The sequence below is a fragment of the Crinia signifera genome, chromosome 3 (assembly GCF_055691185.1).
Source record: "Crinia signifera chromosome 3, ASM5569118v1, whole genome shotgun sequence".
Lineage (NCBI taxonomy): Eukaryota > Metazoa > Chordata > Amphibia > Anura > Myobatrachidae > Crinia > Crinia signifera.
In genome coordinates, this window is record NC_139219.1 from 85,395,537 (window position 1) to 85,408,199 (window position 12,663).

A 12,663-nucleotide genomic window follows, 5' to 3' on the forward strand; every position below is an offset into this window, starting at 1 on the left:
AGTTTATCCCCCTTAACCACTTTAAGCCTTTGGAGGCATGCTTGCAGGAGAGGGATTTTATGAATCCTCTCCTGCATCCTCCAGCTGCCAAATCTGTCACTGTGAGCATTCTCAGTGAAAAGTCAACATTTGAATTGTCCTCTCCAGGAGACGCCCCGCCCCCTCTTCATAGGCCATGGATTCACGGCATTTATCTACCCATTCTGCCCACTTCACTAGGAAGTGGGTGGGATGCCCACTATTCCAATGGTGTGGGGGGACTACCCCAAAAAAAGGTGTCCCTCACTGGTTCCACGACAGTAGACAAGTATGGGTCAGTGTCAGATTCCACCGGTTAAGTAACTCACAACTGTTATCACTACCACTAGCCCTGCTAAGCTTTGTGCACAGCGGGGAAATTTTCATTCAAAAAGCACTGCTGAGATTATTAGTACATGGGCCCCTAAACCTACATGCCATTTTACATCTGCTCAATCTGGCTTTGCCAAGGTACAGTTGCTTTTTTAATTATATATTTTGATCAGCCACAACGATCTTCTGATAGAACACCACTGTATTTAACTAAGTTCTAATGACTGTCAATGCAACAAGCAAAGGAAAATCCCAAATCTAATATCCACTCCAAAATAAAGTTTGCTAAATTTAGACATTCCAGCAGATAAGTCTTTGAGGAATAGTCACTCCTAGCTTTATTTTGGGAGTTGAAGCTAAGAACGTTTCAGATTACTTGGCCTGGTGCATGGAGAAAGGGAGAGGTTCCTTCTGTACTCGTATCCCATCCTATGAAGGGATTTCATTGTAACACACCTGCAAAACAATTTACTGACATCTACCATCCATGCTGCCTGGAATCCTGTGACAGAGCCATACAAGCTTAAAGTATTTTAGTTTATTGAAAGCAGTAAATTTACTATGTAATTATCACATGTCAACAGTGAAAGAGCTGAGCAAAAAGTGAAATGCAAAGGATCATTTTTTATTTTTACAACAAATACTTTGTAGACACATTTCAGGTGAAGACTCCAGAGGGGTTTTAGATATTGTGCTGTCTGCTTGTCTATAGGTAACATCACATTTCACAACAACTTACAATGAACACTGAAAGTAGAACTTATTTCATTTACAGTGTAAGAGTGACTTTAAATACTGCTCCTATACAATGCCTGTTGCAGTGAACACAACACTCCCATCTCTAGGAGTAATGCCATTTTATATCATATTTTCTCACTACATTTAAGTCTAGTCTAGTCACGGATGTCTGCCTAAGTGACCCTATTTGTTCTGTGACACCACACTGTGACATCTGGTCCCTGACCAGTGCAAGTTCCCCACACTTGTTACAGAAAACCTAAATATGTTCTGTTTGTTACCATATGTTTAATGATGTCACAGAGCACAAAGACAACAATTCACTATTCTGTATCAACTGAGCAATGTTGGACATTGAGTACTTGTCAAACAATCTTCCACACTATGAATAAATTATAAGTATTAGTATATTAATTCACACAGTATAATCTGCAGATCAAATATACTATCAAGACAACATAGGATTGTATACAAGACACACACACACTTTCTGCATTGATTCACAATAGAGACTGTTAGTGCAAACAAGTTATACTCTAGTATTATTACACTAGAACCCACACAAGCACAATAAGGTATGCATGCAGCAGATGTAATACACTACAGTTCCTGAGCATGGAGAGTAGTGTACAAGATCAGCCTGGGGAAAGCATGAATGATTCAGGACAGTAACCTTACCTGGGAAGCGTCTTTCCCACAGACACAACGTGCAGGGGACACAGTCTCTTTATGGTCACCATAAACCGCCACCAGCTTCCTGGACAAGCTTAAAACCCCCAATAGACCCTTTAAAGATATTTAAATCCCACCAGCCATAGGATCTGGAGGGCGGGACAGGCTCACAACATCCTGGATCGCTGAACACCAATTCCTGTACAAATGTCTACACTTTGCTGCTACTCCTCCCTCGCTTGGCAGACAGGGGAAACTTGCAGCTGTCCTGACTATGGCAACTTTTACTTCTGCTCTGATGATCACTAAATAGAATTACTTTTTCCAAGTGCTCCACACGATCCGACTCTAGGGTCACATCCACCCCCTTTGCTTGATCTCTTCTTCCGATGCCAGTTGCATGGGTTTTGCAATCCAAACCAGTTGTGGTGGCAGTGAGTGGCCCTGGGCTCTCCCTGGTAACTTTGTACCCAAGGTTCACGCTCCTGTTTCACTCTTAATTTTCGGTGCGGTCGGCTACAGTGGGCTGAGGGAACGTGGCATAATACTATCACGTCCCCGCCCACTCTGAAAGCTTAAACTCTTCTCAGTTTCGAACTGCAGTTACAGTATCATTTACAGCTACCAGACGCCATCTACTGGATAATGCAGGGTTCGGCATCAAGATGTATTCAGAAGAAAATACAAATGTTTATTCGTTTATTCTAGTGTTTCCAAAAATCGCTTAAAAAAAATAAAAAATAAACAAATTAATATTAGGGCTTATATTTGGTACTGTATGTATAATATTTAATTTGTTAAGATAATGATATAAGGGGGACTATGTAAAAACCGGACCGGACTAGACTCCGGACCGCCGGACAGGACATCAAAATCTGCAGTCCGGAGCTTATAGGGTCCGGTCCGGGGGGTGTCCTGTTGGGGGGGTGTCTTGTCCAGGGGGGTCCCTGTGATAGCTATCATCAGGGACATGTGGAAGGGGAGATTACAGCCTCCCCGTGTGGTCCAGACCGTCCGGTTTTTGCTACATGCCCGGACCATACAGGGAGGCTTTATTCTACCCCTTCTCCTCTACCTGGTGACAGGTGTCACAGGCAGCCCCCCAGGACAGGACATCCCCGGACAGGACACCCCCCGGACCGGACGCTACAAGCTCCAAAATGCAAAGTTTGATGTCTGGTCCGGCGGTCCGGGGGTTTTGTCCTGGTCCGGTTTTTACCCATACCCGATATAAGGACATGAGGTTACAGCATTTGGGGCTACTCAAACCTGATCGACTGCATGTATGCATGTATGTGGGAGGCCATTAGGGTTACCACCACTCGTCCAGGATTTCTATAAGACCAGAGTCCAGAGGGGCGGAATTCCTGGACTGTACAAGGTCTGGGAGTAGCTGCCTATTCCCAGATATTGTATAGTCCAGATACACCACCCCTCCGGACGCCAGTCTTAATTACCGGACTATCCCGAGTAATCTCGGTATTTGTGTATTATCACGGCGCCCACGATGTGCATCGTAGGGCATCTCATTGCATCGCATCGCATGCCATATAGTGGCATACGATGCATACGATGCGATGCGTTTTTTAATTGTACAAGTACCCTGATTGGTGCTTACAATGTTAAATCATACTTGCCTACTTTTGAAAATGAGTCTCAGGGAGAATATAGTTGGTAATAGAATTTTGCACAGCGCCCCATTGAGTGGGCGTGTCATGTTCCTCCCACAGGGCGTGTCATGCTTCTCCCACAGGGCGTGTCTAGTTCCATATATGGAAAGATTGTGAAAAGAGATTGTGCACGTGGCACCTAGAAGTGTGGGTGTGTACTGCTACATCTGAGAGGAATCTTTTAAAATGACTTATGTCCAAATGTAGATGATCCCCAAAGAACTACTATACTAGATAAAGTGCTGGGAAATGGCACTGATGATTCAATGTAAATGTATCTGTCTTTCATTCCTTGTTTCCCCAAAAATGTAACAGTGTAATGAGGGCTAGGTGAAAAGAGGGAGATTGCTGCTATTTCAGGGAGTCTCCTGCAGAATGCAGGAGGGTTGGCAACTATGTGTTAAATGCCCCCCCCATTGTCAACGCCACCCCCAGTATCAACGCCACCCTGAAATGTAGCGAGCGTAGCGAGCCCGCGAGAGGTGGCGGTACGCATCCTCCGACCATTTCATATCCCCACTATCCACGTCAGCGTGGAGTTGATTTTAGATAGTGTGGCGAGCGCAGTGAGCCACCGAGCCCGAAGCATGGCGAGCACAGCATGCCCCGTGAGGGGACGCGTATTACTTTACATGTATTCCGTGTAATACTTTACATGTATTCTCGCGGGGCTCGCTGTGCTCGCCATGCTTTAGGCTCGGTGGCCCGCTGCGCTCGCCACACTATATAATATCAACTCCACGCCGAAAAGGTCGGAGGACGCGTACTGCCGCCCCACGCGGGCTCACTGAGCTCGCCACACTCCGGGCTGGCGTTGATACTGGGGGTGGCGTTGACAATGGGGGGGATTTAACATTGTAAGGACCCATCAGGGTGTACAATAAAAAACCGTATACGATCGCATGCCATTTAATGGCATACGATGCGATATTTTATTGTACAATATTGCGTCGCATCGCATACCATCGTATACCTTATTTAGTGTAATGGTATACGATGCGATGATCGCCGTGATAATACACGAGTACCGTAATCTCTGCTGACTCTCATTATCCCCCCTTGTGGGAACACCTGAAAGGAGAGACTGTAGCACATGTTCACACAGCCTTATCTGTGCTGGTGTGCTCTCATCCATAGCATGCTGTTGCTGTTTCTAGTGGGCTGAGACTTTTGGTAAGACTATTTGTCAGTAATTTTTCTTTACTTAGATGAGCTTAATTAGGGTTTCTGGTGTCCATACTGATTTGGTTATAGCTATGGGTACTTGTTTAGTTTCACGGGAGGCTGATATATCGGATGCGATATCGGCCGATATATCGGCAGATCCAATGCGATCCGATGCATTTTTTTACCTGTTCATAACCCCCACTATCCACTATGCATGGAGTTGATTTTATATAATGTGGCGAGCGTAGCGAGCCACCAAGCCCGAAGCGTGGCGAGCCCCGCGAGGGGATGCGGATTACTGCGCTCACCACGCTATATAAAATCAACTCCATGCATAGTGGATAGTGGGGTTATGAAGTCATTGCATCAGATCGGCCAATATATCGGCCGCCTTGAAACTAAACAAGTACCATGCTATGTAGGTAAAGAAAACAGCACATCCAATAAATATAGGTAGTGCCTACAAGATGCAGATAGTCCAGTGTTTACAATAAAATAATATTTAATACACTGAAAACATACTTAAATGCAAAAGTATGAATTCCCACAAGGTCAGATTGCATTTGGAATTTACTGCATAGACATCACATTAATTAAAAGAAATATCACATCGGATTTATTGTTGCAAACAAGAAACCCCATATGGCAACCCCATAAAAATATAATGCATTTAAGCATAGACACACTTGTATCTGAAGTTAGACACGCCCTTTGAGCAGTGTGTGTCATGCCCACCTCGTGGGCATTCCGAGCTTCACGCATGCATCCTACTGTAATCTCCCTGACAGGTGCCAACAAAGCAATTAACCACTGCCATGTAGCATTCAACACTTGAGAGCTACTGAATTGTTGGACAAGGCCAGAGAGCATTAATCGCATTTACTGCATACTTACAATGTACCATAGAAAGGCAAGTCTTCGGTAACGTGGAATCATCTTTTTGAGACATTGTATAGTTTTGGGTTGCCAGTGGAATATATCCTAGCAATTAAGACTCTATACCAGAATGCCTCCTCTCAGGTCCTATCTAATAGTTATCTTTCACCCCCGTTCACCGTACTGAGGGGGACTCGTCAGGGATTCCCCCTCTCGCCATTGATGTTTGCAATGGCTATAGAGCCCCTAGCCATTAAACTGAGAGTTGCACAGGATTTTAAGTGAATATATATACACCGCGAAGACAGAAAACTGAGTCTCTTTGCCGATGATCTGCTGATGCTTTTTGTCTAGCCCTCCTACCTCTATCCCAACAATTATGCAAATTATAGATTCTTATGGAACGTTTTCTGGCTTTCTGGTTAATTATGAAAAATCTCAATTGCTACCTCTAAACGGTCCCGTTACTTCATATATGACTGACCCATTGTATAGCAAATTTAAGATTTGCCAGACCTCTTTGAAATATTTGGGGGTCCAGATCCCATTCCGTTTTGAGTCACTATATGCTGTAAACATAAACACAATCCTTACCTCAATTACTGGACAACTGGCTCTTACTACCACTTTCTTTAATGGGTAGAATAATTGTAATCAAAAGCATTGCTTTTCCCAAATTGTCGTATATGCTACAAATGTTATCACTGACATTAACTAAAACTGATTTACAGAAATTTCATACGATAACTAGGAAGTTCATTTGGTCTGGGAAAAAGCCTAGAATTCTCATTAGCAAGGCAACACCTACCTAAGGCTGAAGGTGGTTTTGGCTTAGCACATGTACCATCTTTTACACAAGCAACTCATTTTCGCTATGTTACTGACTGGTTTGTCAACAAATCCGTCTACACTCAGTAACCAACAACTAGAAGAAAGTGTTTTCTTTCCCTATTTCGCGGCTGCTTTATTACATGCTCCAAAGGCCTCTATTCCCCCTCATATTCTAGAATCTGTTCGGTACGCTCGCCACACTATATAAAATCAACTCCATGCATAGTTGGATAGTAGGGGTATGAAAAAATGGGGTGCATTTAACATGGGAGCCCAGATAATACATAAGTACCATCTGTTCTGTATAAAGATACATATAGATCATGGTTAGCAATGAATAAGAGACTTGGTCGCAAATATAATAGCACACCTTTAACCACTCTGTGGGGTAACCCTTGTTTTACCCCCGGCTTAGATAACTCAAACTATATAGGGTGGAAACAAAAAGGTATTTCTGCCGTGAGAAATGTCTTCGACCCGGGTGGGGTGATCCTTACTTATTCTGCATTAAAGGAGAAATACAACGTTGCTAATAATCAATTTTATATGTGCCTCCAGGTCCGACACTGCTCAGTCGATCCCAAAAGCCTGGAATACTGTAGATGTTCCTGACTCAGGGCCTTATTCTGGTTGGAACGGCCGGGCCGTACGCGTACGTCCCGGGGTTTTTTATGATCTGCGCATGCGTACATTCGCTAATGCGCAGGCGCGAACACTCCACAACGCTTACGGACGGGTCTCTACGTGCGAAAAAACCTATACGCGAGTGTACGGGCATTGGGGGCGGCATAGGGGCGTGATGAGGGGAGCGGCCGAAATAATGAGGGAAAATGGGCGTAAATATGGGCGTACACGGGGGTGTGCACCAAAAATGAGCGGTGCTACTACCGCACGATCGACTAAGGCACCGTTCATTTCGGACACAAAACAGGCGGCCGCCAACCGCCATCTCAAACCACCCCTACAGATACCGCATGCCAGCGTGCGCCTGGGTTTGCTAATTTACGCTGATTACTACCAAACACATACACCTGAATGTAATAACCAATGCTGCAGTCTATTAAGTCCAAACCATGATTTCACTACCTGCAAGCCACACACAGCACTCAAACACATTGGAAGCTTATCTTTCTATACTTCTCGACATTTAAAGGTTTGTTTAATTTAAGGTAAGAATCTTTTTAAGACCTGCTTATATATGCTAAGGTAGGTATTTGTTAAACAGTTAGACACATTCACTACGTGCTTTCATAGACTTTACACAGTAGCACACTCAATCTACACAAGTCGACATGTGTCAACGTGTTCACTCTAATACAAACATAGGTTTTGTATTTATGATACAGTAACATAAACCACATCTAACACCTACAAAGGATGTTTCAGCAATGTTTTAAGCCCATGGGCACTATTTTGCCCATTAATTAATTCAATCAATTAATTAATTTTCATAATTATAGTTGAAAGGCAAGATTTGCAGGTCCATATATGTGAAGGGTATGCCAGCGTACACGGACGTACGCTCACTCTCACGAGCGGTGACAAGCGGAGTTTTCTATTGAAAACAATAGGGACCCGTCCGTGCAAGCTGGCGTACGCTCAGATAGCCGCAAGAAGTCGGTGGGAAGACGGACGAGAGACGTCCGTAAACGGTGGCGTACGCTCAGTTGTACGCCAGTTGTCGGAGTGTAAGGGCTGGCCCGTCCGTGTATGTTGGCGTATGCTCAATTGTACGCCACTCCCCTTTGCCGTTATTTCTGGCCGTACGTATGCGGCTGAGTTGTGGGTGGACTTAACCCCAACGGCCGCGTACGGATAGCGTACGTTGTTTTGGAACGTACGCACGTTTGGCCGCTCCAACCAGAATAAGGCCCTCAGTTCTTTCCTTGCTATCCCTACATAATATCTTAGGCTTTAGACTCCGCTATTTATATTTCAATTTAATAACACATGATATGAATCTATACAAAAAAAAAAAAAAAATCTGCAGCTATTTCTAGATACAAATGATCCAACTGACACAAACACTTTTAACTATTGGTGTACTCTGAAAGCAGTGATCAGAGGGTCAATTATACAAGCAGCAGCCAGACACCGCACCAAACAAAATAAATTGATGAAGGATGTAGAATCCCGTTTACCTGAACTAGAATCTAAACTTAAAATCTCCCCCACTGATAAATCAATATACAAAGATCTACTTAAAACAAGGGAGGAATGGAATGTGTCCACCCTACAAGAGGTGCACAAAAACCTTTTCAAATTGAAACAAAACTTCTATGTCCAAGGGGATAAAGCCGGTAAACTATTAGCACGAAAACTTAGGGGCAAAGTAGCACAGGAAAGAGTAAAGGGAGTGGTAAATTTGAAAGGCACGAAAGTTACGGATCCGTCCGAAATAGCGATTGCCTTCGCTGAGTATTATTCCTTACTGTATAACTTAAAAGATGACCTTGAAACTCCCCAACCCACTGCGGAAGGTATAGCCACTTTTTTAGAAAACATTTCTCTACCCTCCCTGGACCCGACCACCCTCGCTTCCCTGGAGAGCCCCTGGACAATAGATGAGATTAGGAAAGCCATATCGGACCTCCCACTAGAAAAAGCACCAGGCCCCGACGGCTATACCAATAAATTTTACAAAACCTTCAAAGATTCACTATCCCGTCCAATGCAACAAGTTTATGAGGAGGCTTCAGCGAAAGGGACCTTTCCAACAGAAATGCTAGAAGCGCGAATTGTTGCATTCCCTAAACCGGGGAAGAATTGCTCCAATCTTGCCAATTTTCGACCCATTGCACTTCTAAACACTGATGTGAAAATATACGCAAAGCTCATTGCCAACAGACTTGCACCGCTGCTCCCATCCCTCATATGTCACGACCAGGTGGGGTTTGTGGGTGGCCGCCAAGCATCGGATAACACTAGAAGGATGATTGATGTCCTGGATGCCTTCTCCGCGTCCCCTGAGCCGCTGCTCCTGCTCTCGCTGGATGCGGAGAAGGCGTTTGACCGCTTGCACTGGGGCTATTTACGGGCGGTATTGATTAAATTTGGTATTAAAGATAGGGCCCTATCATCAATATTAGCCCTATACTCAAACCCATCAGCCAGAGTCTTTATAAATGGAATGCTCTCAGTTGCCTTTACTATATCCAATGACACGTGCCAGGGATGTCCCCTATCCCCCCTAATGTTTGCTTTGGCAATTGAACCATTGGCCGAAACTATCAGGACCACACCTACAATAACAGGCCCTTCCCTGTTTGATCACTCGCAAAAAATATGCCTATTTGCGGATGATGTTCTGTTGACTATCACGAATCCCAGCACCTCTTTACGAGACCTACACAGAGTCCTACAAGTATATTCATCAGTTTCCTTTTATAAACTAAACTGCTCCAAAACGGAGGCTCTTCCGATCCATTTCACCTCTACCTTGCTAGACCAACTTAAATCGAAATACTCATATGCATGGACCAGTTCTTCTGGAGGCTCTTCTGGATGTTAGAGGAAGAATGATTGTAGGATTTGACAAAGGTCAGGCGAGGCGCTTTGGTAGCATCATTTCTTGATTTGCTGATCTGGATCGACATGTTGTGTCTAGCTTTGCGTAGGCATCTGCTAATCGGTTTATGCTTGGGTCTTTCCAGCTATTTACCCACTATGAACACCTTATATGATGCTGCACGATATTGCATGACTCTGTTCCACTGGTGCTTGCATAATATTGGATACTTTAAAGTGGGGTTCGAACCCACGCGGATACAAATCCATTGGATCTTAAGTCCAACGCCTTAACCACTCGGCCATCCTGGTGTGATTCTGGCAGCTGCTTTTTCTTATGTTAGATGCTTTTGCAATGGGCCTATTTCTTTCAATATGGTCAACTTTTATTCAAACATACACAACTTAGAGTCTAAATGATTACATATCTGGGTATTTTCAGAGATTTTATGATATCTATATTTCTTTTATTCATAGAAAAAAAGTTTATTTGAAAAATGTAACTCAAAATATAATTTTTGTTGATGTTTTATGATTGACAGTTGAAATTAATAAAAAAAAACAAAATTTATATCACATAAAGTTATTGATTTTGACCATATTTTCAGATTGTCCAGCCATATAGACTGCTCTTTATTTATATGATGATTATTGACCTTTACAAATGTTCCTTTTTGTCTTGCCATATGAGAATGTTTTTGTGGAACAATTATGTTGCTCAACAAATGTAAGCAACATAGACTCCTGAACATGTTAAGCACATAACTCTGTTAACATTCTTCCTTTAACATTTTCTCAAGGGTAGAATTAAAATTCATACCAGAAGTGGGGTACGAACCCACACGGATAGAAATCCATTGGATCTTAAGTCCAACGCCTTAACCACTCGGCCATCCTGGTTTGTTGCTACAATTTGTTGTCATGGGAAAATACTATTTCAATGTTCATGTGTATTTAATTGTGCATGGCTATCATTTTATTCAAACTTTCTAGTGCTTGGAGTCTAAATTATGACATATTTCTGGCAACTTTTATGGATATTATATCCTTATTTCATTTCCCAACAGAAAGTAAGGTTCTTTAGAAAATATTTACTCAAAGTATGTATTTTATTGAATTTCATTATATTTTTACAATATTCAGCTATATAGATTGCTCTGCCTTTTAACTCTTTGAGTGCCAACATCTGTGACAGATTTTCAAAATATCTACTAAAACTGCCAAAGTCGCTCAAATTTGTTCTATAAATTCAAATAAAAAATGTAGTGTAAACAATGATTATATTTCCTATGTAAGGTAAACATTACAGGTCTTTATGATGAATAAAAAAACTTTGCTTGGCAATTTTTACACCTTTTTTAACATATCACATTAGACATTCAAAGGGTTTATGTTGATAACTAACATTTGGAAATAAATGCTAACTTTCTTTTTCTGTACGGTCACATGGCAATTCTTTTGTGGAAATGTATGGTGGTCAACAAAGATATGCAACATATACTCCTTTCTCTAATTTCCAACATTCTGTCATGTACATTAAAACAGAATGTAACTTTCATTTTCTGTATGTTCACATGGCAATGCTTTTGTAGAATGCATGGTGCCAACTATCATAAGCAACATATATTCATGTATGCTTTTGAAAAATGTAACTCAAAATATAATTTTTGTTGATGTTTTATGATTGACATTTGAAATTAATAAAAAAAAAACAAAATAAGGCAGACTTCCAGCTGCCACTGAGCCCCCCAGCAGCCCCCTGACAATTCTAAATATGCCTGGAAAACCCCCAGGAGTAGCAGAGACCACGGTTGACAAGCAGATAGGTAAGTTGTCTTTTTTTCATGTCAGGGGTTTTCAGCGCTGCAAACTCTGCGAACAGTTTTCAAAATTGGATACCGTGGATATCACAAGTGCACTTACCTATGGTAATCCAAAATGCCGTACCATTTTCATACAGTTCCTTTAATAAAATATATTTAAAACTTGGATACTGTGGTTATAACGAGTGCACATACCCATGGTAATCCAAAATTGTGCACAAAGCATGCTCGTTTGTATTACCTCACTCCCAAATTTATATCACATAAAGTTATTGATTTTGACCATATTTTCAGATTGTCCAGCCATATAGACTGCTCTTTATTTTTATGATGATTATTGACCTTTACAAATGTTGCTTTTTGTCTTGCCATATGAGAATGTTTTTGTGGAACAATTATGTTGCTCAACAAATGTAAGCAACATAGACTCCTGAACATGTTAAGCAAATAACTTTGTTAACATTCTTCCTTTAACATTTTCACAAGGGTAGAATTAAAATTTATACCAGAAGTGGGTTTCGAACCCACGCGGATAGAAATCCATTGGATCTTAAGTCCAACGCCTTAACCACTCGGCCATCCTGGCTTGTTGCTGCAACTTGTTGTCATGGGAAAATACTATTTCAATGTTCATGTGTATTTTAATGTGCATAGCTATCATTTTATTCGAACTTTCTAGTGCTTGGAGTCTAAATTATGACATAACTCTGGCAACTTTTATGGATATTATATCCTTATTACATTTCCCAACAGAAAGTAAGGTTCTTTAGAAAATATTTACTCAAAGTATGTATTTTATTGAATTTCATTATATTTTTACAATATTCAGCTATATAGATTGCTCTTCCTTTTAACTCTTTGAGTGTCAACATCTGTGACAGATTTTCAAAATATCTGCTAAAAATGCCAGAGTCGCTCACATTTGTTCTATAAATTAAAATAAAAAATGTAGTGTAAACAAAGAGTATATTTCCTATGTAAGGTAAACATTACAGGTCTTTATCATGAATAAAAAAATTTTGCTTGCC

At 41.7% G+C, this 12,663-nt stretch overlaps 1 protein-coding gene and 3 non-coding genes across 10 annotated transcripts in view; all 4 read right to left on the bottom strand.

Moving 5' to 3' along the window:
* The window catches only part of UTRN (utrophin), a 587,017-nt gene extending 584,751 nt beyond the window's left edge, over positions 1 to 2,266 (bottom strand). For 5 of the 7 annotated variants that reach the window (XM_083176141.1, XM_083176133.1, XM_083176135.1 and 2 more), the window contains exon 1: positions 1,768 to 2,265. The gene's annotated coding sequence lies outside the window, so the exon portion shown is untranslated. Of the gene's footprint in view, positions 1 to 1,767 lie in introns of all 7 variants that reach the window. The other 2 variants (XM_083176136.1, XM_083176132.1) reach the window with 2 other exon arrangements.
* Positions 2,267 to 10,040: 7,774 nt separating this feature from the next.
* Positions 10,041 to 10,124, bottom strand: TRNAL-UAA (transfer RNA leucine (anticodon UAA)). The gene has a single exon. It is a non-coding gene; the product is annotated as a tRNA-Leu (tRNA).
* A 505-nt stretch (positions 10,125 to 10,629) lies between these two features.
* Positions 10,630 to 10,712, bottom strand: TRNAL-UAA (transfer RNA leucine (anticodon UAA)). The gene has a single exon. It is a non-coding gene; the product is annotated as a tRNA-Leu (tRNA).
* Positions 10,713 to 12,138: 1,426 nt separating this feature from the next.
* Positions 12,139 to 12,221, bottom strand: TRNAL-UAA (transfer RNA leucine (anticodon UAA)). The gene has a single exon. It is a non-coding gene; the product is annotated as a tRNA-Leu (tRNA).
* Between the last annotated feature and the right edge of the window lie 442 nt (positions 12,222 to 12,663).